Source organism: Ranitomeya imitator, chromosome 5 (genome assembly GCF_032444005.1).
Source record: "Ranitomeya imitator isolate aRanImi1 chromosome 5, aRanImi1.pri, whole genome shotgun sequence".
Lineage (NCBI taxonomy): Eukaryota > Metazoa > Chordata > Amphibia > Anura > Dendrobatidae > Ranitomeya > Ranitomeya imitator.
The window spans coordinates 14154519-14178845 of NC_091286.1; positions in this window are offsets into that span (position 1 = coordinate 14154519).

Consider the following 24327-nt stretch of genomic DNA (forward strand, 5'->3'; position numbering starts at 1 on the left):
GTGTATTTGGTCCTGCCAATAAAGCTTCTTTGAATCTTGAATCTACTTCTAGAGATACTTCTAGAGATACTTCTGGAGATACTTCTAGAGATACTTCTGGAGATACTTCTAGAGATACTTCTAGAGATACTTCTGGAGATACTTCTAGAGATACTTCTGGAGATACTTCTATAGATACTTCTAGAGATACTTCTGGAGATACTTCTGGAGATACTTCTAGAGATACTTCTGGAGATACTTCTATAGATACTTCTAGAAATACTTCTGGAGATACTTCTGGAGATACTTCCGGAGATACTTCTGGAGATACTTCTAGAGATACTTCTAGAGATACATCGAGAGATACTTCTATAGATACTTCTGGAGATACTTCTATAGATACTTCTGGAGATACTTCTATAGATACTTCTAGAGATACTTCTGGAGATACTTCTGGAGATACATCTGGTGATACTTCTATAGATACTTCTAGAGATACTTCTAGAGATACTTCTAGAGATACTTCTAGAGATACATCTGGTGATACTTCTATAGATACTTCTAGAGATACTTCTATAGATACTTCTAGAGATACTTCTAGAGATACTTCTAGAGATACTTCCAGTAGAGCTCAGACACAAGCCCCATCACAGCGTGATCCCATTGCGGAGCAGGAGTGGAAGCTGCAGCGCCTCCGGCCTGGTGAATAACAATGTATCCTACAACATGGTTAAGATGCATGGGGCGGATTCCTGGCAGCCGTGATGAATGTGACGCCATGAATATGTATCGTGGTAAAGGGCAATGTAGGATGCGCGGCACAGAAATATAAGCAGCCGCACGACGATCGACGATTAATATTTCAGCTTCGCCTTCACCCGTCACCTTTCCTTTCGGCGTCTTTATTACTCTTTTGACTTGTTTTTCCGTTATAAATACCAGTGAAAGTTTTAAGCTTCTCTTATAATAGAGGAAATATAGTAACAGGAATCGCTGGAAGCGCCGCCGTAACCGAGCGAAAGGTTAAATTCAGCAGATTAGGAAATGTAATGTGGAGGTTAATGATTAGTAGTTGGGTAGAAGGATGGGAGGAAATATCTGACGGGACATTTTGATCCACGAGCTTCTGACAAAACTGTACATATTTTTAGGCTTTATAAAGCCAGTGTTTTACAGTGGATTCACAGAGTCGAGAATAAATAGGTGAACAGTAGAGATGAAGGAATCGATTCAATGCAAATCAATTCAGTGTCTGATTTTACGAAACTTTCCGGAATTGGAAAATGTGAGCAAGTTGCTATTTGATTTGCACAAATCCCCAAAAAGATGCCCAATAACATTCTTCACATGGTAGGAGAAGTTTACATGGCCTCAGCCATGGCTGTGTGGACAGCACGGCAGAGTTTGACAGCAGCCTTTAACGGGTTAATAGCCGCGGATGGATCGTGATTCCACCCGCGGCTGTTCTGGGCACATGTCAGCTGTTCAAAACAGCTGACATGTGCCGGGACAGATGTGGGTTCACCGCCAGAGCCCACATCAAAGAGAGGGGTTAATAGGACTATGGTCGGGTTTGCCTTCTAGAACTTGAAAAGTGTTTATTATCTCAGTCCTAGGAGACCTCAGAGTGTTACACACGTGTCTCCAGTACTTGTAATTCCCAGCAAATAGATTTCTTACCAATGCAATTATTTACCAAAAGAAACAAGAAATAAGCTTCGCCAATCTCTAGTGAACACAACTTCTAAAGAAAATAATAAAGTTTACTCGCACTAAGAAAACAAACAACAAATATAAAAGATGTGAAAAAAATACAAGGTATCAAAAGACATCATAAAAAGATACAAAGTTTACCAACAAGATACAAGCGTTATACTGAGCCTCATCGGAGGGAGCTCCTTGTTTTATTCATTACAGCACTCAGATTTCACCCAGTAAGGGTAGGCTTAATCCTCTGCAACTGGGATCAAGCGTTACAGCGTTATACTCCTGATACCAGTAGATGCTCTTTGTCCTCTGTTTACGCAGTGGTTATCAGTCTGTGAAGGTCCTGAGATTGTCTCGTCAAGGATTATCTTGCAACATACAGTCAGCTCACATGCCGAGCGAGTCCACATCTTTCCTGGCAGATGATGGCTGATTTATTCAGCCATCATCAGCCTCTAACAGCCGCTCTAACAGCAGAGCTCCTCCTGTGGCTGTTAACATGTTAAATGCTGCTGTCAGTCAGGGAGGCATGTCATTCCACATGCTCATCAGCGCGCCCGTGACATGATCGTTGGGCAGCAGGGGGTCTGATCGTAGCCGGCGTTCATAGGATATCATGGTTCTTGCTATGCACTCAAGTGCTTCAGCATTGCTATGTATAGCACAGGAGGCGATCGCTACATAGCTTCCAGTCCAGACTCAGAAACCAGTGAATCCTCGCAGAGCAGAGTGCATATCGATTTGGACCGGACAACCCCTTTAAATAAAAAGGGCAGTGAAAGTTGATGACCGATCTCAAGAATCAAGTAGCAAATTATACTTCCTTGTGCATCGATGTCCCATCGCTGTGTTGTCTGAGTCAAGGTAACCTCTGCTAGATCTGTATATAGAAAACGGCGCAAAGACCAGAATGGATCGTGACCTGGTTGTGCCGTGTCTCACCTGCGCGGGTTGCCAGGGTTTCCTCCCAGTAAATACATGATGGTAGTAGTACTGAGCAGCACAGATCGAGACCATGCTGATGCTATAAGTTACTATTACAGAAGTGTTTTTCGAGAAGTGCCGCAGGTTTCTCTCACTCTTCTGTGATTGCTGATCTCTAGAATTTGATTTGTTCAGTTCAGGGGTGAGAAATTCAATTTGCATCAAATAAATTTAGTAGAAGTCAAATCTCCTGGGAAGGTGTGAAAAAACAAGACGCTCTAAGGCCACGTTCACACGGTCAGTATTCGGTCAGTATTTTACATCAGTATTTGTAGCCAAAATCAGGAGAGGAACAATCAGAGGAAACGTCTAGTAGAAACTTGTCACCACTTCTGTATGTATCACTCGCTCCTGATTTTGGCTCCTCTTCGTGCTTGTCCCTCTGGATCTCCCGGCTGATGCCGCTGCTGACCAATCCCCATGCAGTCAGGTGGGTGCGACACACATCATTACATTTGATACGTTGCATCCCATGTGGTTACATTGAAGCATCATATGTTGATGACAAGTGTTGCACCCCATGAGACTTTGTGGGGTCTAGTGGTGTTAGAGAGGGAGAACAAGTCCGAAGAGGAGCCGACTGGAGGACTGAGTGGGCAACGGAGGAAGTGACATCAGTAAAAAAAAAGTTACTGTTTTGCAATCTCTTCCTGGCCCTCAGAATTCAGTAAAATGGTGATCGCTAATGAATGCCCCCAAATTTGGACATGTTAGAATTTTACTGTTTGCGGAAATTTGTAGCGAATTAGATTAGTTTAGAATTGATTAGCTGATCTCCCCTGATCATTCCCCGGAATAAGATGTAAGAGCAGAGATCAGCGGAGCCATCAATCTTCTCTATCACATGCACAGTATATACTGCGCCTCTGCTTCTATTCTCCCGGTACATTTATCCATCATTGTCCATGCACGGTCTGTCTTGTTGCTTTGATGGGTGATGGGGCAGGTACAGCGCCGGCCGCTGTGGTTTATGTGTTGGCGGATGGAGGCGGCTTTGTCGGGGGAATTAACTGCGGTGCGGAAGATGGAAGAGAATTCTAAACATGGACGCTTCACCTCTCTGAAAAATTCATGCTGTTTATTAATGTGATGTCGGCCCATGGCAGGGGCCACGAAGAAAGGCTGACGGCAGATTCCAATCTGTTCCCCCGATGCTTGTACAAATCGCAGGTCTTGTCTGGAGGCTGTGACCTTATCAATGATGGAGCCCTGCAATAATGCTTCTAGAATATTCCGCTGTGGACTTTATCGTGATGACAAACGATATTTCCCACAGTCAACATTTCATGGTATATCATTAAAGCAATGATAGAAGAGCAAAACATTTATATCCATTTTCAATCATAGAGCATCATCTAGCTATCTATCTCTTCCTCCCTCCATCCATTCATCCATCCCTCCCTCCTTCTATCATAGAGCATTATCTATCTATCCATCCATCCATCCCTCCCTACATCTATCTCTCCATCCATGTATCCATTCATCCATCCATCATTCATCCCTCCCTCCATCCCTTCATCCATCCTTCCCTCAATCCAACCATCCATCCATCCATGTATTCATTCATCTCTCCATCCATCCCTCCATCCATGTATCTGGAGCGCTCCCAAGGGCTAGGGGTACTCGGTACCGGGCCCTTCCGTTCTCAAGGGGGATGTCACGGTGGCTGACCCGGTCCATGGCCCTCGGGAGGTCCGTTGAAAATGGGGGAAAGGTCTTTAAAGGGGAAGTGTTCGTGATGCCACCTGTGGTGTTCGGTCAGGGTGACCGACGCTGCTTAGGGGTCCGCTGGGGTCATGTTATGGCAGATAGATGGTATACCTTCCCACAGGTGAAGGGTGTCCCCAGGGCTTCCCGGTGTGTAGATGGTGGATGGTGAGAGGCGCAGTGAAGAACGAGGACACAGGGTTGCAGTCTCTTTACCTTTACTGTAGACTTCAGCATCCACAGTCCAGAGCACCAGATCACAGGGCAGGCAGAGTCCGGCCGGTCTGAAGGCAAATCCAGAGTCCTCTTATCCAGGTGGAAATCAGTAGCCTTCCTCTAGCGCCTGAGTGTTGTAGTACCTTACTGCTGAGCTTCTCATAAGGTCCTCACAACTGATGTTGGTGTTCTAGATGTTGTGTCTCTCTCTGTCCCCCACATGGATAGGAACAAACCCATATGACTGATGGCCTGAGGCTTTTTACAGGGACTCTAGCACGCCCCGGCCCCCACAAGTTGCCACCATGCCTCCTGGGTATAGGGCGGATCAGTAACTTTAAATTAGCTGTCCTGCCGGTCTCTGGAGCAAGGCATAAAGGACTGTTGCTCCCTCGGTGTTCCGGCTACTGGATCCTGTGCCTCAGAAGGAGGCAGCCTGTGCAGGGCAGAACTCCTTCTGGTTTCCTCTCCTTTTGCTATGACTTCGTTTTTCACCCTCTACAATACAGTTCTCTGTTCATTTCTCTTTCTTAGGGGCTGCCGCACGTTGGGCAGGTGCAGCTCCGTGGCCTTCCATCTAGGCCTCTGAAAGGATCCCACCCCTGTCAGGGACCAACTCTGTCAGCAACTACTCAGTGTTCCTCCTTCCTCTCTGTCTGCCAGACAGGAACTGACTAACTTCCTATCCAGGCCACCAGTTTTACCTAATTGTGAAGAGTGCCCTAATAAATAGGAGCATAGCTCCCCCTGGTGGACTGGAGTGTGAAGTGTGTTGTGTGGTTTGTGATACCTGGTAAAGAGATCTCATTTATTGCCTCCAAACGTAACATCACTCCCCCCTAGAGGAGAATGATATTACTGCAACGACCAGGACCCTGGGGCGCTGCATATCCATTTATCTCTCCATTCATCCCTTCATCCCTCCTTCCATCCCTTCATCCATCCATCCCTCAGGGGCAGCACGGTGGAGCATTGGTTAGCACAACAGCCTTGCAGCGCTGGGGTCCTGGGTTCAAACCCCACCAAGGACAACATCTGCAAGGAGTTTGTATGTTCTCCCTGTGTTTGCGTGGGTTTCCTCCGGGTTCTCCGGTTTCCTCCCACATTTCAAAGACATACTGATAAGGAATGTAGATTGTGAGCCCCAACGGGGACAGCGATGATAATGTGTGCAAACTGTAAAGCGCTGTGGAATATGTTAGCGCTATATAAAAATAAAGATTATTATTATCTCTCCGTCCATCCATACCTCCATCATCTGTGTGTCAATCGATAGATATGAGAGATGAATAGATCTATCTATGGAAATCTTCAATATTTTAAGATTTCAGTCAAGATGTAAGTAATGTTGTTGGGTTGCCACCTGTGTGCTGCCATTACCTGTTTAAGCGCTCACGCAGAGGTCCATGCAGATCCATCTGAGTAAGGACTGCAATGCTCTTCTGATTTGAGAATGACTATATGAAGCTGTCATGGTCAGGAGACCCCAGCCGGCCCGTCATTAGCCGTCCATGCTCGGGGCGATTTGCTCGGTCGTCTACATGAGCCTTTATTGTGCGGCGGACGCTTTTCACTTTTCTCTTTAGCACAAATAATATTAGTCTGGTTGTGGATATTTGGGTGCAGGCTCCTGGAGAGCAATATGAGGTTCATTATGGGACATAGAAAGAAATAAAGCAGTTAATACAATTCAAGTAAATACAAAAAAGTTTCGATACTTTTATTGACTCATCTCAAATGCGATTTTCGGCTCCAGAATAAACAGTAACGAGCCTCGTCAATTATGACAGACATTGCAATGCAGGGATACATAACATCTATCTGTGAGGGTCCCTGGAATGTTGGGACCTTCCAGATTCCAGGCAGTAGCAGAACATTTCCGTGGCCCTGTATATGATCAAACTGCGTTTGGAGGGTTTGAGAAATGGAGGGGAAGAGATGAAACCGTGGTAAAAAACCTTGAACCATTTATTTCAAATTACAACTACGAAAGTTTGACAAATGCGATCTAATGAGCTTTATCCTCTAGACAATGCTCCGTTTGTGAGGCTGTAGAAGGCGAGGTGTAATGGAGGGGTCTTATAATTACCGTCCTCATCAGGCTAATACAGGCTAAGGGTGAACTGAATAAAAGAAACCAGTTCCCTTATGCTGCCCTCTCTGAGGTGCTTTGATTTTTACTGCTTAATCTCATCCCTGGACTGAATTCACAGCTACACTGCTTAGTACTACTGTATGACTTCCTTCATGCTGCTTCTTTCAAATAAATGCTTTACCTTACCTGATTGCTAGATTCACTGTTACACTAATCTAAATGTCTGTATAATGTTGGTAAAGCTGCTGCTTCTAGGAAGTGTTTATCTCACTCCAGAGCTAGGTTCACATTTACACTGCTCAGTGCTGCTGTGTAATTTTCTCTTGTGCAGTTGCAATCAATTTGCTTTCTAGTGCTTTATATAACCCTACTCTTGGATTCCAAGCTGTACTAATCAGAACTGTTATATAAGGGCCACAATGCTGCTTCTAGTAGATTTTTTTTATTCACAGCTACACTGCTCAGTACTGCTACATAATATGAAACTTGCTACTGTTTCCGGTTAGTTTTTATCTCACTTCAGAGCTGAATTCAGAGATACACTGCTCAATACTGTGGTGTGATGTCCTCCATGCTGCTGATTTCTAGTAAGTGTTTTATTTAACACCAGTGCTAGATTTGCATTTATACTGCTCATTGCTACTACATAATATTCTCCATGCCACTGTTTCTAGTAAGTTTCTTTTTACTCATCCCAGTACTGAATTCACAGCTACACTGTTCAATACTATTTTTTTTCAATTCTGCAATAAAATGTCCTCCATGCTACTGCTAATTCTATCAAATCTTTATACCACAACAGAGCTGTATTCACAGTTATACTGCTAGGTATTACTGTCCTTCTTACTACTGCTGCTTTAAGTAAGTGTTTTATTTCACCTAATTGCTGGATTCAAAGTTACACTGCTCAGTACTGCTGTAAAATGCCCTCATACATTCTGAAAATGTGCAATATAGAGACAAGACAGACGAAATCCTTGCGTGTGAGACATCACAGGATCCAGTGTCTACTCACCAGCTCAGAGACAACTGAAAATATAGACAGAGCCTACAGAGGGGAAAATTGGTGAAAAATGCAGGATACACATCATACTGGTAACTGGTTACTGGTAAGAGCACAATCTGAACAGTCACCTGTGCAGCGACAGGTACAGTTTAGGTAGGAGGTTGATATGAGCATCTGTCACTACTTTAGTCTGCCCTCAGCTGGTGGGGTCATAAATACATGAATAATTTTTCATTAAAGAAACATTTATGTGCTGATCAATGTAAAAATAAAATCTGGATAAATAAATTGTGATTGACTCGTCAGGAAGTCCTGATGGGGTGTGAATATTTTTCTGTTTCCTTTTTAATAGACGTTGTATAAGACGAATGTAAGGCGACAGAACGCCGTCAGTAATGCCCCCTGCGGTAGAACCCTGCACATACGGATTGATGGAATAATTGTTGCATTTTGTGCCGACTTCAGGATCCATCTTAATCTTGTAATGTAAACCGGAGTTTGAGCGCGTCATCCCGGGGTCTCGCCGGCCGCCTGATGGGAGCGTCACTCGCCTATTCAGCAATGTACAGAATAATGACTGCCTGGATAATTACACACTTAACCTCCTGCATGCTGTACATGGAGCCGCGGATCAGAGAGCGACACTGCGCTAGAGTCTGAATCCCATGTACAAGTCACAATTCCCGATGATAAGTCGTAGTGTTTATACTGTAATGATCGATCAATCTCCGGGGCAGAACGGAGGAGAAAGCATAATAATACCGCAATAATCACACACCGGAGCCACCGACACAAGAGAGCGCCGCCGAGGAATGGGGAACATATCAATAATATCCAAACACGGAGATGGATGGAGCAGCCTGTCATGGAATGGTTTCTGCAGTCCTATGTAACCAATGATAACTCTGAGAAGAGGTCATGTAGTAGATGTCACCTGCAGTCCTATGTAACACCACAGAAAACACAATGATACCTCTCTGAGTACAGATATTGTAGTAGATGTCACCTGCAGTCCTATGTAACACCACAAAAAACATAATGATAACTCTGAGTACAGATATTGTAGTAGATGTCACCTGTAGTCCTATGTAACACCACAGATAACACCGTGATAACTCTGAGTATAGATAATGTAGTAGATGTCACCTGCAGTCCTATGTAACACCACAGAAAACAATAATAACTCTCTGAGTACAGATAATGTTGTAGATGTCCCCTGCAGTCCTATGTAACACCACAGATAACACCGTGATAACTCTCTGAGTACAGATAATGTAGTAGATGTTTCCTGCAGTCCTATGTAACACCACAGATAACACCGTGATAACTCTCTGAGTACAGATAATGAAGAAGATGTCACCTGCAGTCCTATGTAACACCACAGATAACACAGTGACAACTCTGAGTACAGATAATGTAGTATATGTTTTCTGCAGTCCTATGTAACACCACAGTTAATACAGTGATAGCTCTGAGTACAGATAATGTAGTAGATGTCACCTGCAGTCCTAAACACAAAAGGCAGCTAGCATGGCAATGCAGATGGGTTGTCCCGCTGGGGTGAACCTGCCGAGGTACGCCTGGAGGAGTACCGAGAGGTCCTGCCTCTGTAGCGCAGTCCAAAAGGAGGAGGTGTCAGGAATATGATGTATTTGATTCTATATTATCATGCACACTGAGCTCTGCTACATCCATTAGGTCTGTGTACAGACACACGCTGTGGGCTTTTTGACCCCCCTCCCTCTTCTCACTACCTAGAAAGCTCTCCTTCTCAACTCTGTCTGTGTAATTCTATACCACTCTTCCCTTCTCACTCAAGACTGTGTGAATTAGCAGAAAACCTTCCTTTGTCTCAATCAAGTGCTTAATTGTGAATCAGAGAGTTATTCAAGATGGAATAATTCGACCCCAGGTAGTGAGATAGGTGCAAAAGTTAATATTTGGGATGTGCCAGGGTAGAGCAACACACACAATATTTTTATAAGCTCAGCGCCTAGCAGAAACAGAGAAATGGATTACCACTTAACCGGGTCACATTGCTACCCCATGTGTAGACATAAATAGAAGCTAACCTCGTGAGAAGACATGTAATACTTTCATGGTCACTCTACTAGGCTCCCAGCATATGCTATGATGGATATGAGTTTTAATAAAGTTCTGAGTCTCTTTGGAAAGGGGAATGGAGTCCATGGCGCAGCCCATTCAGTGATGTCACGACCTGGGGGGTATAAGATAGTGGGACCTCATTTTGCACTAGTTTTTGCCCAGGAAGCTAGCTAAGAGATCCTCTGTGGTGCATTTTGATGTCACCCTTCCCCCACGCCGCATAGTCAGCCATGATATGAGAGAACTGTAAGTTTCTTTTCTACTTTTAATCCCTTTTATTTTATAATTGTCTGTACATACTAGATTGTCTCATTTTAGTAATATATTTTTATACCTTTCGTAAAGGTATACCACTGCCACCAATATGTCATGAATCATATTTTAATCATCCCACCGCTGCCACCAATATGTCATGAAGCGGGGGTGTTTGGTTGCCCCGATTCTTTCTTCAGGGGATTTATTTATATTCCACTTCCCAGTTCCGGTATGAAACTTGCAGCTCTCTGTCGCCCCCCTTACCCTGAGATCAGTCAGGAACTGTACCTAGGATAATTAGGATTGTGCACCCCGCTGGGTGTATGGTGGCCACCACACTGTGCAACCTGCCTTGTATATGGTGACCACCATGTTGATTGTGCACCCCGCTGGGTGTATGGTGACCACCATGGTGATTGTGCACCCCGCTGGGCGTATGGTGACCACCACGCAGATTGGGCACCCCACTGGGTGTATGGTGACCACCATAGTGATTGTGCACCCCACTGGGTGTATCGTGACCACCACACTGATTGTGCACCCTGCTGGTGTATGGTGACTACCAAGCAGACTGTGCCTTTCAATGTGAATAATAAATGCCATTGTTTTTCCACCATTTTCTGTGATTATTTGGAGAATAACTCTCCATTTCTTCTTACCCTTCATCATCACAACCAAGATGTCCGTCAGTGTTGGAATGACTTGGCTCTGCATTCCATCAGTAAAATTGATTTGGGTGGGGTGCATTCTTCAGCTCGGTGCATGTACTAGTGGAATTGCAAACCGCTGGGTCTCTGCGCAATTCAATGTACAGTTGGACACAGATTTCTGTGGTCATATCACGACTAAAGTATAATGGTAAATGGGGTCTGGGGCCTCCCCCTTGTCTGAGCATATGGAAAAAAGATGCCACGATCTCAGTAAGGGATAGAAGAACAAAAGACAGAAGGGTAATGAGGGGGTACACTTGTGGGGGAGCGCCAGCGCCATAGCCATGGCTGAGACTAATGGTTCTTGCACACCCTGGTCTCCCACCACATACAATGTTCTTTCATCAATGTACTTGCCTCTCTGCTCATTCAGGGTCTCCTCTGAGTTGCTGAAGACCCCCTCCATACGATTGTGCACAAACAGACACACTCCATTTTCAACTGTAAACAAATAACTTTACTTCTTTCCTTTCGCAGCATGTCCATATCAGATACAGCATCAGTGTAGGGTTCCATGCAATTCACAGCCTTCACTTTCTCTGTATTCTTCCTTACGCTTTTCAGTGGATGCCCGGATCGTACCGTTTCATCCGGTACTGCAGCATCCTCCTTGTTCAGCTTCTACGACATTCAGAAGTTCCCTGATCCGCTTCGCGCCAGACAAGAGGGCATCCGCCCATGATGTAAGCCAACACATGTTGAGTGACCTGCATCCCTGTACTGCTGTGACTTTGGCTACAGCTTCTGTTCCCACTGCTGCTGTCACTGCTGCCCTTCTGGTCCACTGGCCCTGGACGGCAGGGCTTCTCACTTCTAACATTGCAGAGGCAACCACACTGTACGGGCTCTAAGGCCCTTCTGCTATAAACAGGAAAATCCCTCTTTCTTGTTCACGGTTGGCTCCTCCTAAATAAATATATTCACTAATGTACCCCCATCTAGTGTAATAACTGAGGTATTACACTTTCCCTATTAATAACGTAGAAATAGCTAGATACAGCAATAATTATACAATAATACATACAAGCAGGGCCGGCTCCAGGTTTTCGAGGGCCCCGGGCGAAAGAGTCTCAGTGGGCCCCCCCTTTAACACATACCCCAATTTATGATGCACAGATACGGCAGAGAAATGTATAGTACAATGCCAGATTTCACTTCTTACATGAGTGACAGCTATTGTAGATTCTGCAGTGTATATATACAGGAGGAAAGGTGCTGTGCAGCGTATATATACAGGAGGAAAGGTGCTGTGCAGTGTATATATACAGGAGAGGTGCTTTTCTGTTTTGAGTTTTTCTATGAAACAAAGACTTTTCTACATAAATAACGTTTGGTTTTGCGGCCCCAACAGATCTGTGCTACAAAGTAACAGGCGGCTTGGACATTAATGAGGGACCTGATGCTGAATCCTTTCCACAAACCCTAATGACCCAATTAGTGCCCTGCCATTAGAAGCTCATTAAACGCCTCCCTGTCCCGAGCAGTCATGTACAGTATGGGGGGATCCTGCAGCCCACCCCCTGACTGCTCCATACCATACACTGCCCTCTGTCGCTCTCACTATTATCCTGTGCATTTCTCTGTCATCGTTACCCCATGTTACACTTGTCACCCCCCACTACAGAGTAGCAGGGCAGCCAATGTCACCCCCTCCCGAACCCTAATGGCAGCAGGAAATGTCTGCACCTCTATTGGGTTGGAACCTGATTTAATCAAGGAATAATGTGGATTTGTTGCCGGTGGCTGCAGGGGAAGGGTTAAGTGATGCCATGTCCTTGGTGGGAGCAGTGGAAGCTGCTGGGACCTGGACAGACACAACCAATGTTGCTGTGACTGCACAGTGTGATGTGGAGGAGAGAAGCTGAGACTCCGGAGCAGAAATCACCCACATGCCAGCACTGGGCAGAGTCCCTCCAGTCACCAGCCTGGGGCCACGGGGCCCCAACGTACAGCCCACAGCTCAGTGTTATCCATGGCAGCAGCTCCCCTTCCTCCTGGCATCTGGTTAACCCCATTTATGCGGGTCGGATTGTTATCTTTAAGGTTCAGCAATAACCTTCATACAGATGGGAAGGGGTTAAGCTTCTTCATACCCCACTGGTGCAGGTTTGGTGCAGCATGCATGTATTCTGGGAGAGCTGGGTGGCTGCAGGCTGCACCCCACCAGCTGCTCCTCCAGACATCACCCACATTTTTAGGCAGTGGAGACAGACAGCAGCAGACTGAACCACAACTGCAACCACTGCTGGATACCATAGCACTCACTCAGGCACTGGTAGGACGGAGCTCCGGAATCTGCCTGATAAACTTCAGCACTGTCTGCAGCCACCCAGGGGGGAGAGCAGAGATCGTGCTCTCTCCCACAAACAGTCATACTGGCTGCCTTCTGTTAACCCCTATGTGTGCCTGCCTGGCTGCACTGACTGAGTGAGAAGATCCTTGTGTCAGAGCTGGCACATAGGGGTTAAGAGAACGCAGCCAGCGTGACTTTGTGGGGGGAGAGAGCATGTTATCTCCTGCTCTGCTCTCCCAGCTGTATCTATGACAGCATGAGTGGGCCCCCCCCTCTCCCCAGGGCCCCGGCATTTGCCCGCTGTGCCGGGTGCTGACGCCGGCCCTGCATACAAGGCAATTTATGAAGAAAGGGAGCAGGGTATCACACGGTCCCGGTGCACCCCTTACACACTAATAAAAGAAGAACAGTGTCGGGGGCTTTATACAGTAAGAGGGCTAGAGACCCAAAAGAAAAATGGTGGATGTGTTCCTTCAAGAAGGGGCACAGTTGGATTTAGGGGTACTATGAAAAGGAAAGAGTGAACAAAAAAGTAGAGGTGAGGGGCAAAGGCTCAGAGGGTCAGACGTTGTGAAAAAGGGTCTTAGAGGAGAAATGGGGATGAATGAAAAATGTATTGGAGGTCCTGTTGGATGAGGAGGACACCGGAGGTTATCGGGGGTCTGTGGGGACAAGTAAGAGGTGAAGGGGGCAGAAGGGGCATCAGACAGTCTGATGTATTGACGGGACAGAAGGCTCTTCAAATAGAAAACATTTCCAATATCAGAAGTGAAGAAAGTGCGCAGGGCAGATTGCCGCTTGCGCGAGGGACTAGTGCCCCATCCTTGATTTAGTGCCCACCCGGGGTCTCGTCAGCCCAGGAGTCGCATGTACCCAGTGCATCCATATAGTTTACTATCAGTAGAATGATGGACATTGCTCAGCACACAGGGCACAGATGATTGATGAAGGCGGACACTTTACAATCCAATTTGCAGCTGAATTTCCATTTCTAATTTCCAATAAACCGGTGAGTGGAAAGAACGGCTCCATATCTGATTACAATGTAAAACCGACATATGGAAACTGACGTGTGATGGATGGGGCCAGCGATATACATACGACCTGCGCTCAAGGTCGCAGACATCTCCTCCAACCTGTCAGAAGAGGAGATAATTTATGTCTGGTTATCACTTAAGAGGAAGAAATTTCTAGAAATGTCAAAGGCAAAGAAGCGCCAAAGTCTACAAGTACAAGGGCGCTTCTCAGAACTGTTGTTTTCTTCCAACTGATGGATAATTTACAAATCCACAAACTCTGCCCAGGAAACTCCGGAAAATGCGATTATCCTGATATCTGAGATATGCAGCATCAAAGTCCCAGAGATAAAGACACTGATCCTGGGTTACCTCCTGCATTATCCTCCAGAGCTGCACTCACTATTCTGCTGGTGCAGTCACTGTGTACATACATTACATTACTGATCCTTAGTTACATCCTGTATTATACTCCAGAGATGCACTCACTATTCTGCTGGTGCAGTCACTGTGTACATACATTACATTACTGATCCTGAGTTACCTCCTGTATTATAATCCAGAGCTGCACTCACTATTCTGCTGGTGCAGTCACTGTGTACATACATTACATTACTGATCCTGAGTTACATCCTGTATTGTACTCCAGAGCTGCACTCACTATTCTGCTGGTGCAGTCACTGTGTACATACATTACATTACTGATCCTGAGTTACATCCTGTATTATACCCCAGAGCTGCACTCACTATTCTGCTGGTGCAGTCACTGTGTACATACATTACATTACTGATCCTGAGTTACCTCCTGTATTATACTCCAGAGCTGCGCTCACTATTCTGCTGGTGCAGTCACTGTGTACATACATTACATTACTGATCCTGAGTTACCTCCTGTATTATACCCCAGAGCTGCACTCACTATTCTGCTGGTGCAGTCAGTGTGTACATACATTACATTACTGATCCTGAGTTACATAATGTATTATACCCCAGAGCTGCACTCACTATTCTGCTGGTGCAGTCACTGTGTACATACATTACATTACTGATCCTTCGTTACATCCTGTATTATACTCCAGAGCTGCACTCACTATTCTGCTGGTGCAGTCACTGTGTACATACATTACATTACTGATCCTGAGTTACATCCTGTATTGTACTCCAGAGCTGCACTCACTATTCTGCTGGTGCAGTCACTGTGTACATACATTACATTACTGATCCTGAGTTACCTCCTGTATTATAATCCAGAGCTGCACTCACTATTCTGCTGGTGCAGTCACTGTGTACATACATTACATTACTGATCCTGAGTTACATCCTGTATTATACCCCAGAGCTGCACTCACTATTCTGCTGGTGCAGTCACTGTGTACATACATTACATTACTGATCCTGAGTTACATCCTGTATTATACCCCAGAGCTGCACTCACTATTCTGCTGGTGCAGTCACTGTGTACATACATTACATTACTGATCCTGAGTTACATCCTGTACTATACTCCAGAGCTGCACTCACTATTCTGCTGGTGTAGTCACTGTGTACATACATTACATTACTGATCCTGAGTTACATCCTGTATTATACCCCAGAGCTGCACTCACTATTCTGCTGGTGCAGTCACTGTGTACATACATTACATTACTGATCCTGAGTTACCTCCTGTATTATACTACAGAGCTGCGCTCACTATTCTGCTGGCGCAGTCACTGTGTACATACATTACATTACTGATCCTGAGTTACATCCTGTATTATACCCCAGAGCTGCACTCACTATTCTGCTGGCGCAGTCACTGTGTACATACATTACATTACTGATCCTGAGTTACATCCTGTATTATACTCCAGAGCTGCACTCACTATTCTGCTGGTGTAGTCACTGTGTACATACATTACATTACTGATCCTGAGTTACATCCTGTATTATACCCCAGAGCTGCACTCACTATTCTGCTGGTGCAGTCACTGTGTACATATATTACATTACTGATCCTGAGTTACATCCTGTATTATACCCCAGAGCTGCACTCACTATTCTGCTGGTGCAGTCACTGTGTACATACATTACATTACTGATCCTGAGTTACATCCTGTATTATACTCCAGAGCTGCACTCACTATTCTGCTGGTGTAGTCACTGTGTACATACATTATTTTACTGATCCTGAGTTACATCCTGTATTATACCCCAGAGCTGCACTCACTATTCTGCTGGTGCAGTCACTGTGTACATACATTACATTACTGATCCTGAGTTACATCCTGTATTATACCCCAGAGCTGCACTCACTATTCTGCTGGTGCAGTCACTGTGTACATACATTACATTACTGGTCCTGAGTTACATCCTGTATTATACTCCAGAGCTGCACTCACTATTCTGCTGGTGCAGTCACTGTGTACATACATTACATTACTGATCCTGAGTTACATCCTGTATTATACTCCAGAGCTGCACTCACTATTCTGCTGGTGCAGTCACTGTGTACATACATTACATTACTGATCCTGAGTTACATCCTGTATTATACTCCAGAGCTGCACTCACTATTCTGCTGGTGCAGTCACTGTGTACGTACATTACATTACTGATCCTGAGTTACATCCTGTATTATACTCCAGAGCTGCACTCACTATTCTGCTGGCGCAGTCACTGTGTACATACATTACATTACTGATCCTGAGTTACATGCTGTATTATACCCCAGAGCTGCACTCACTATTCTGCTGGTGCAGTCACTGTGTACATACATTACATTACTGATCCTGAGTTACATCCTGTATTATACCCCAGAGCTGCACTCACTATTCTGCTGGCGCAGTCACTGTGTACATACATTACATTACTGATCCTGAGTTACATCCTGTATTATACTCCAGAGCTGCACTCACTATTCTGCTGGTGCAGTCACTGTGTACGTACATTACATTACTGATCCTGAGTTACATCCTGTATTATACTCCAGAGCTGCACTCACTATTCTGCTGGCGCAGTCACTGTGTACATACATTACATTACTGATCCTGAGTTACCTCCTGTATTATACTCCAGAGCTGCACTCACTATTCTGCTGGTGCAGTCACTGTGTACATACATTACATTACTGATCCTGAGTTACATCCTGTATTATACTCCAGAGCTGCACTCACTATTCTGCTGGTGCAGTCACTGTGTACATACATTACATTACTGATCCTGAGTTACATCCTGTATTATACTCCAGAGCTGCACTCACTATTCTGCTGGTGCAGTCACTGTGTACATACATTACATTACTGATCCTGAGTTACATCCTGTATTATACTCCAGAGCTGCACTCACTATTCTGCTGGTGCAGTCACTGTGTACATACATTACATTACTGATCCGGAGTTACATCCTGTATTATACTCCAGAGCTGCACTCACTATTCTGCTGGTGCAGTCACTGTGTACATACATTACATTACTGATCCTGAGTTACATCCTGTATTATACTCCAGAGCTGCACTCACTATTCTGCTGGTGCAGTCACTGTGTACATACAGCTCCGGTGGCTTCATCGTGATGTCCCTCACTATTACACTGCTGTATATGATGCGGTTGTATACACGTGCAGTGCGGTGTGCCGGATGAGCCGCCTCTCGTCTGTGCACTCCGCATTGTGGGTCTTGTGCACAGGATGATTCTGTGTGTTCTGTGCTTGATGTGAATGTATCGGTGTTATGGATCCGCGGCGGCACAGATAGGACTTGTATACAGAACCTGCCGTATGATGAGTGCGGAGCAGCGGCGTTTGTTCTGCGCTGCCTGCTGATGACGCCCCGTCCATTATCTCTCAGCACCAGTGTCTGTATTTCGCGCCTTCTTACATTCTGCACCATTGTGTTACTTTCTTGCTGAGTCAAATAAATGTAAAGTAACTAATGAATATATTGGACGTGTTCTCGGCTGAGGTTTTATCCCGGCTGCGGGGAATAATCAGCGACTGTCAGCAATTCTGGAAACAATCATTTACTTATAGGACACTGATATTCTTATGGAAATCAGCGCTAATCATCGAGGCAGAACGTTCCGCAAATTTATAAGAAACTCGGAGATACAATTCATCATAATTTCTAATTTTACAGTATGTGGTCTGTTACTAGTCATCCACCTGCATCACATCAGTCTTACAGCTGAGGGTTTGTTACAGTTGTATCAGGTGAAGACATCCATCTTTATCGCACCGGTGACACAACTGAAGCTTTGTGGCAATTGTATCATTCTTTGAAGTTGACCTGAACAAATGTCTCCCCTGTTCTGACTGTTTGGTACATTGTTTCCACCTCTCTGGTCTGCACTGGTTTGAAATCACTGGTTTTATACAATGAATGTCATCATTAATTTACAGCAAGTAGAGATCTTGAGAATGGTGAAGAATGAGGCACAAAATATTAAAAAGTTGGAATATTCTTTATTATACATTAATCAAGCATTATTTAGATGTTACAGTCTATTACGATGATCTTCAACATTGGACTACAATCTACTGCTCACTGTTATCAGCCACCAAGGCCATGAAGAAGCTGACTGTACAGAAGATGAGGATCTATTGCTCCCTGTTATCAACCATTTCATTCTGGAGAGTGCTGATTGTACTCCTCTGATTGTTACTGTTTGTCACATACCTCCAAAGATTAGAGTCACATAGAGCACAGAGTATTTCAGGAGAGGAAAATGTTTGTTTTGTGAGAGATCAAAGTTACCCAGAACAAAGTGTAAGGATCCACAGCAGTGCAGAGTATTTCAGAGGAGGAGAGTGCTTCTTATGTAGAAGGCCACAGTCAAACAGTGTAAGTAGCAGGGTCTCACATCAGTGCAGAGGATTTCAGGAGAGGAGAGTGCTTATCCTGTAGAAGGTGAAAGATACACAGTGCATGGAGCATGGTCCTCTGAGTATTTCTGTAGAGGAGAATGTTAGTAAGGTAGAGGGTTACAGTCAAACAATGTAAGCAGCAGGGTCTCACAGCAGTGCAGAGGATTTCAGGAGAGGAGAGTGCTTATCCTGTAGAAGGTGAAAGATACACAGTGCATGGAGCATGGTCCTCTGAGTATTTCAGTAGAGGAGAATGCTACTAAGGCAGAGGGTTACAGTCAAACAATGTAAGCAGCAGGGTCTCACATCAGTGCAGAGGATTTCAGGAGAGGAGAGTGCTTATCCTGTAGAAGGTGAAAGATACACAGTGCATGGAGCATGGTCCTCTGAGTATTTCTGTAGAGGAGAATGTTAGTAAGGTAGAGGGTTACAGTCAAACAATGTAAGCAGCAGGGTCTCACAGCAGTGCAGAGGATTTCAGGAGAGGAGAGTGCTTATCCTGTAGAAGGTGAAAGATACACAGTGCATGGAGCATGGTCCTCTGAGTATTTCAGTAGAGGAGAATGCTACTAAGGCAGAGGGTTACAGTCAAACAGTGTAAGTAGCAGGGTCTCACATCAGTGCAGAGGATTTCAGGAGAGGAGAGTGCTTATCCTGTAGAAGGTGAAAGATACACAGTGCATGGAGCATGGTCCTCTGAGTATTTCTGTAGAGGAGAATGTTAGTAAGGTAGAGGGTTACAGTCAAACAGTGTAAGTAGCAGGGTCCCACATCAGTGCAGAGGATTTCAGGAGAGGAGAGTGCCTATCCTGTAGAAGGTGAAAGATGCACAGTGCATGGAGCATGGTCCTCTGAGTATTTCAGTAGGGGAGAATGCTACTAAGGTAGAGGGTTACAGTCAAACAATGTAAACAGCAGGGTCTCACAGCAGTGCAGAGGATTTCAGAAGGGTGTTACTTTGACCTTGCAGGAAGAGCAGGGTCTGGGCCAGTGACATGCTATGGATATGAAGAAGCCATACACTTCCATGGTCGCAGCGCAGACTCCGTGCCCCCCCGCGCCTGTGAATAGCGCAGTACATTAATATGCAGTTACTCATTTAATACTTTTTTTCATAGTAAGTTCGTCTAAAGATAGCAAATGATTCACTGCAGAAATATGCAAATTGCTGCTAATTATATGTATCTAGATGGTAATTGGTCACATCAACAGGCTTTAAACAAATAGAACTTTGTGGCTCGTGTTTTCTAACGAGGGACTAATTGCCACGTACAGTAGAAAGAACGTGTCATTATTATTTTGGATCCTGGAAATTACATTCAATAACAAAATGACTCAGATTACGACTCAATCCCCGCAGATGGGAGAAGGAGGCGCCGAGAGGAACGTGAGACACAACAGAGGCGTCCAGCTGCAGATTGTAAGAATCCACATGATGTCCGATCATCACCTCCATGTGGACTCCGTGGGCCCGCAGGAAGCCCACCCTCATGGCACCATTCACCTATCGCTCCCCTGACCTGTGACCGGGCTCTACATCTGGGCACTCAGCTGGCACCAGGACAAGGTGCCCGAGACTCATCCAACGCTCAATGACCTGGAGAAGTGGTGGAGAAGAGACCCCTGTGCAAGAACAGCATATGGGCCCTTTACAGCCCAATAGCTCTGGGAAAATGCATCATTTCACCTGCTAAGGAGTTGGCTGTGGCCGCCTGACCTCTTGGGCCCCTATGTGGCTGCACAGGTTGCACCAATGACATGTCCGCCTCTGACCTGGAGGGATGGATGGAGGATGGAGGACACTGAAGAGCTGTGCTAGCAGAGAGTAGACCTACTAAGATCTGGATAAGTCAGTAAAGAAGGTCAGGGGAAGTAAGGTGTGCTACCGTGAAGTAGCCAAAAGTAGAGTCAAAGTACATCAGCTTAGGCATAGCAGGTATGGAGTAGTCAGAGGAGTAGTCAGAAAAGTAGTCAAAGGAGTAGTCAGAACAGTAGTCAGAGGAGTCGTCAGAACAGTAGTCAGAGGAGTAGTTAGAGGAGTAATGAAAATAGTAGTCAGAGGAGTAGTCAGAACAGTAGTCAGAGGAGTAGTCAGAACAGTAGTCAGAGGAGTAGTCAGAACAGTAGTCAGAGGAGTAGTTAGCAGTGATGAGCGAATATCTCCGCTACTCGAGATTTCCCAAGCACGCTCGGGTGTCCTCCGAGTATTTTTTAGTTCTTGGAGATTTAGTTTTCATCGCCGCAGCTGAATGATTTACATTTATTAGCCAGGGTGAGTACATGTGGGGATTCCCTAGCAACCAGGCAACCCTCACATGTACTTATGCTGGCTAACAGATGTAAATCATTCAGCTGCGGCGATGAAAACTAAATCTCCGAGCACTAAAAAGTACTTGAAAGACACCCAAGCGTGCTCGGGAAATCTCGAGTAACGAGTATATTCGCTCATCACTAGTACTTAGAGGAGTAGTCAGAACAGTAGTCGGAACAGTAGTCAGAGGAGTAGTCAGAACAGTAGTCAGAGGAGTAGTCAGAACAGTAGTCAGAACAGTAGTCAGAACAGTAGTCAGAGGAGTAGTTAGAACAGTAGTCAGAGGAGTAGTCAGAACAGTAGTCAGAGGAGTAGCCAGAACAGTAGTTAGAGGAGTAGTCAGAACAGTAATCTGAGGAGTATTCAGAACAGTAGTCAGAGGAGTAGTCAGAACAGTAGTCAGAACAGTAGTCAGAGGAGTAGCCAGAACAGTAGTCAGAGGAGTAGTTAGAGGAGTAGTCAGAACAGTAATCTGAGGAGTAGTCAGAACAGTAGTCAGAACAGTAGTCAGAGGCGTAGTCATAGGAGTAGTTAGAGGATTAGTCAGAACAGTAGTCAGGTAAGCCAAGATCATGTAACGGAGCAAAGAAAGATCTCTGGTATTCAGTAGAGTAGTCAGATAAGCAAATGTCAAGTAATAGGGCTTAGTCACAACTGAGATGGGGTACGTGGGGTAGTCAGAGAAGTAGTCAGAACAGTAGTCAGGAGTCAGGGTTAAAAAACAGAGCTTAGACAAAAAAGTATAGGGAACCAAGTGATCAGAGGAGTAGTCAGAGGAGTAGTCAGACAAGCTAAGGTCAAGTAATAGGGCTCAGGCATGCCAGGTATGGGACACATGGAGTAGTCAGAGAAGTAGTCAGATAAGCCAGATGGGTATTACAGATCACAGACAGCGGCCACAATGAAAAATAACCAATATAATCAGTTCAGAGTCCTCTAAGATCCCTGGGTCATCCCCATGGACCGGGTGATCCCTACAAGCTGGGTGATCCCTATAGGCCGGGTGATCCCTATGGGCTGGGTGATCCCCATGGGCAGGGTCATCCCCAAGACTTGGGTCATCCCCATGGGCCAGTGATCCCCATGGGTCGGGTGATCCCCATGAGACAGCACACCCCGTGATGTGGGACAGCACATGCGCCACCTTGCAGTCGATAGACTCTAAGATGGACAAGCCTTTGAAGTTTATCAGCAGCATAGTCTGACTGAGGATACTGCAGATCAATCACCCCATGGTATTACAGGCCGGCAAGGGGATAATGATCAATGGACGGAACTATGAATGTATCAACGTTGTCCATATTAGAGTTACATTTAGTTCTCAGGAGACGTCCAAAGACAAGACGTTGGTTACGTGCAGATGAGTGCGAGATGTGGACATGCTTCACCCTCATCAGGAGCCCTGCCAGGGTCTCAGGCATATAACAGGGTTACTGGGCCTTATATAGGGGCATGTGACAGATTTTCCACTGGTCCTCTGTGCATGCACTTGTATATACTGGAGAGGAGCGAATCTCTTTTAGAATCCACATATTATATTACTTAATTCATACAATTCCAGCAAAAGGATAGCTGTCCACCATTGTGCTGCAATTAGACCGGCTGCAAAGGGGTTAAATATAAAATAATTCTTCTCCAGCCTTCATCTGTCAGCTTTGGTGCAGTCACCGGTGTGGTCGTCACTTCGCCATCTTCTTCGTCTTCAGCACCATTCTCCTGCCTGGACCACGATGTCGTCACATGACATCGACACATCCGCGCAGAAGGCGCCAAAGATGGAGATCTCGGATGTCGCGTCCTTGAAGATCATAATGGTGACCGCACCAAAAAAGGAGCCCAGACCGGAGCAGAACTGTATGACGGGGCGAGTATAATTTTTTGTCATCATTTTGGGATAAATTCAATGCAAATTTGACCAAATTTTATGGAATGCAGAAACCGAGTTTTGCAAATCCGCTCATCACTAGGACTTACCTTGAGCTTAGAGCTGCTAGGAGAGGGGAGGAGAGCACTGCCTCCGGCAGATCTGCTCATCACTAGGACTTACCATGAGGTTACTGCTGCTGGGAGAGGGGAGGAGAGCGCTGCCTCCAGCAGATCTGCTCATTACTAGGACTTACCATGAGGTTACTGCTGCTGGGAGAGGGGAGGAGAGCGCTGCCTCCAGCAGATCTGCTCATCACTAGGACTTACCATGAGGTTAGTGCTGCTGGGAGAGGGGAGGAGAGCACTGCCTCCGGCAGATCTGCTCATCACTAGGACTTACCATGAGGTTAGTGCTGCTGGGAGAGGGGAGGAGAGCGCTGCCTCCGGCAGATCTGCTCATCACTAGGACTTACCATGAGGTTACTGCTGCTGGGAGAGGGGAGGAGAGCGCTGCCTCCAGCAGATCTGCTCATCACTAGGACTTACCATGAGGTTACTGCTGCTGGGAGAGGGGAGGAGAGCGCTGCCTCCGGCAGATCTGCTCATCACTAGGACTTACCATGAGGTTAGTGCTGCTGGGAGAGGGGAGGAGAGCACTGCCTCCGGCAGATCTGCTCATCACTAGGACTTACCATGAGGTTAGTGCTGCTGGGAGAGGGGAGGAGAGCACTGCCTCCGGCAGATCTGCTCATCACTAGGACTTACAATGAGGTTACTGCTGCTGGGAGAGGGGAGGAGAGCACTGCCTCCAGCAGATCTGCCCATCACTAGGACTTACCATGAGGTTAGTGCTGCTGGGAGAGGGGAGGAGAGCACTGCCTCCGGCAGATCTGCTCATCACTAGGACTTACCATGAGGTTACTGCTGCTGGGAGAGGGGAGGAGAGCGCTGCCTCCAGCAGATCTGCTCATCACTAGGACTTACCATGAGGTTAGTGCTGCTGGGAGAGGGGAGGAGAGCACTGCCTCCGGCAGATCTGCTCATCACTAGGACTTACCATGGGGTTACTGCTGCTGGGAGAGGGGAGGAGAGCGCTGCCTCCAGCAGATCTGCTCATCACTAGGACTTACCATGAGGTTAGTGCTGCTGGGAGAGGGGAGGAGAGCGCTGCCTCCGGCAGATCCGCTCATCACTAGGACTTACCTTGACTTTAGAGCTGCTGGGAGAGGGGAGG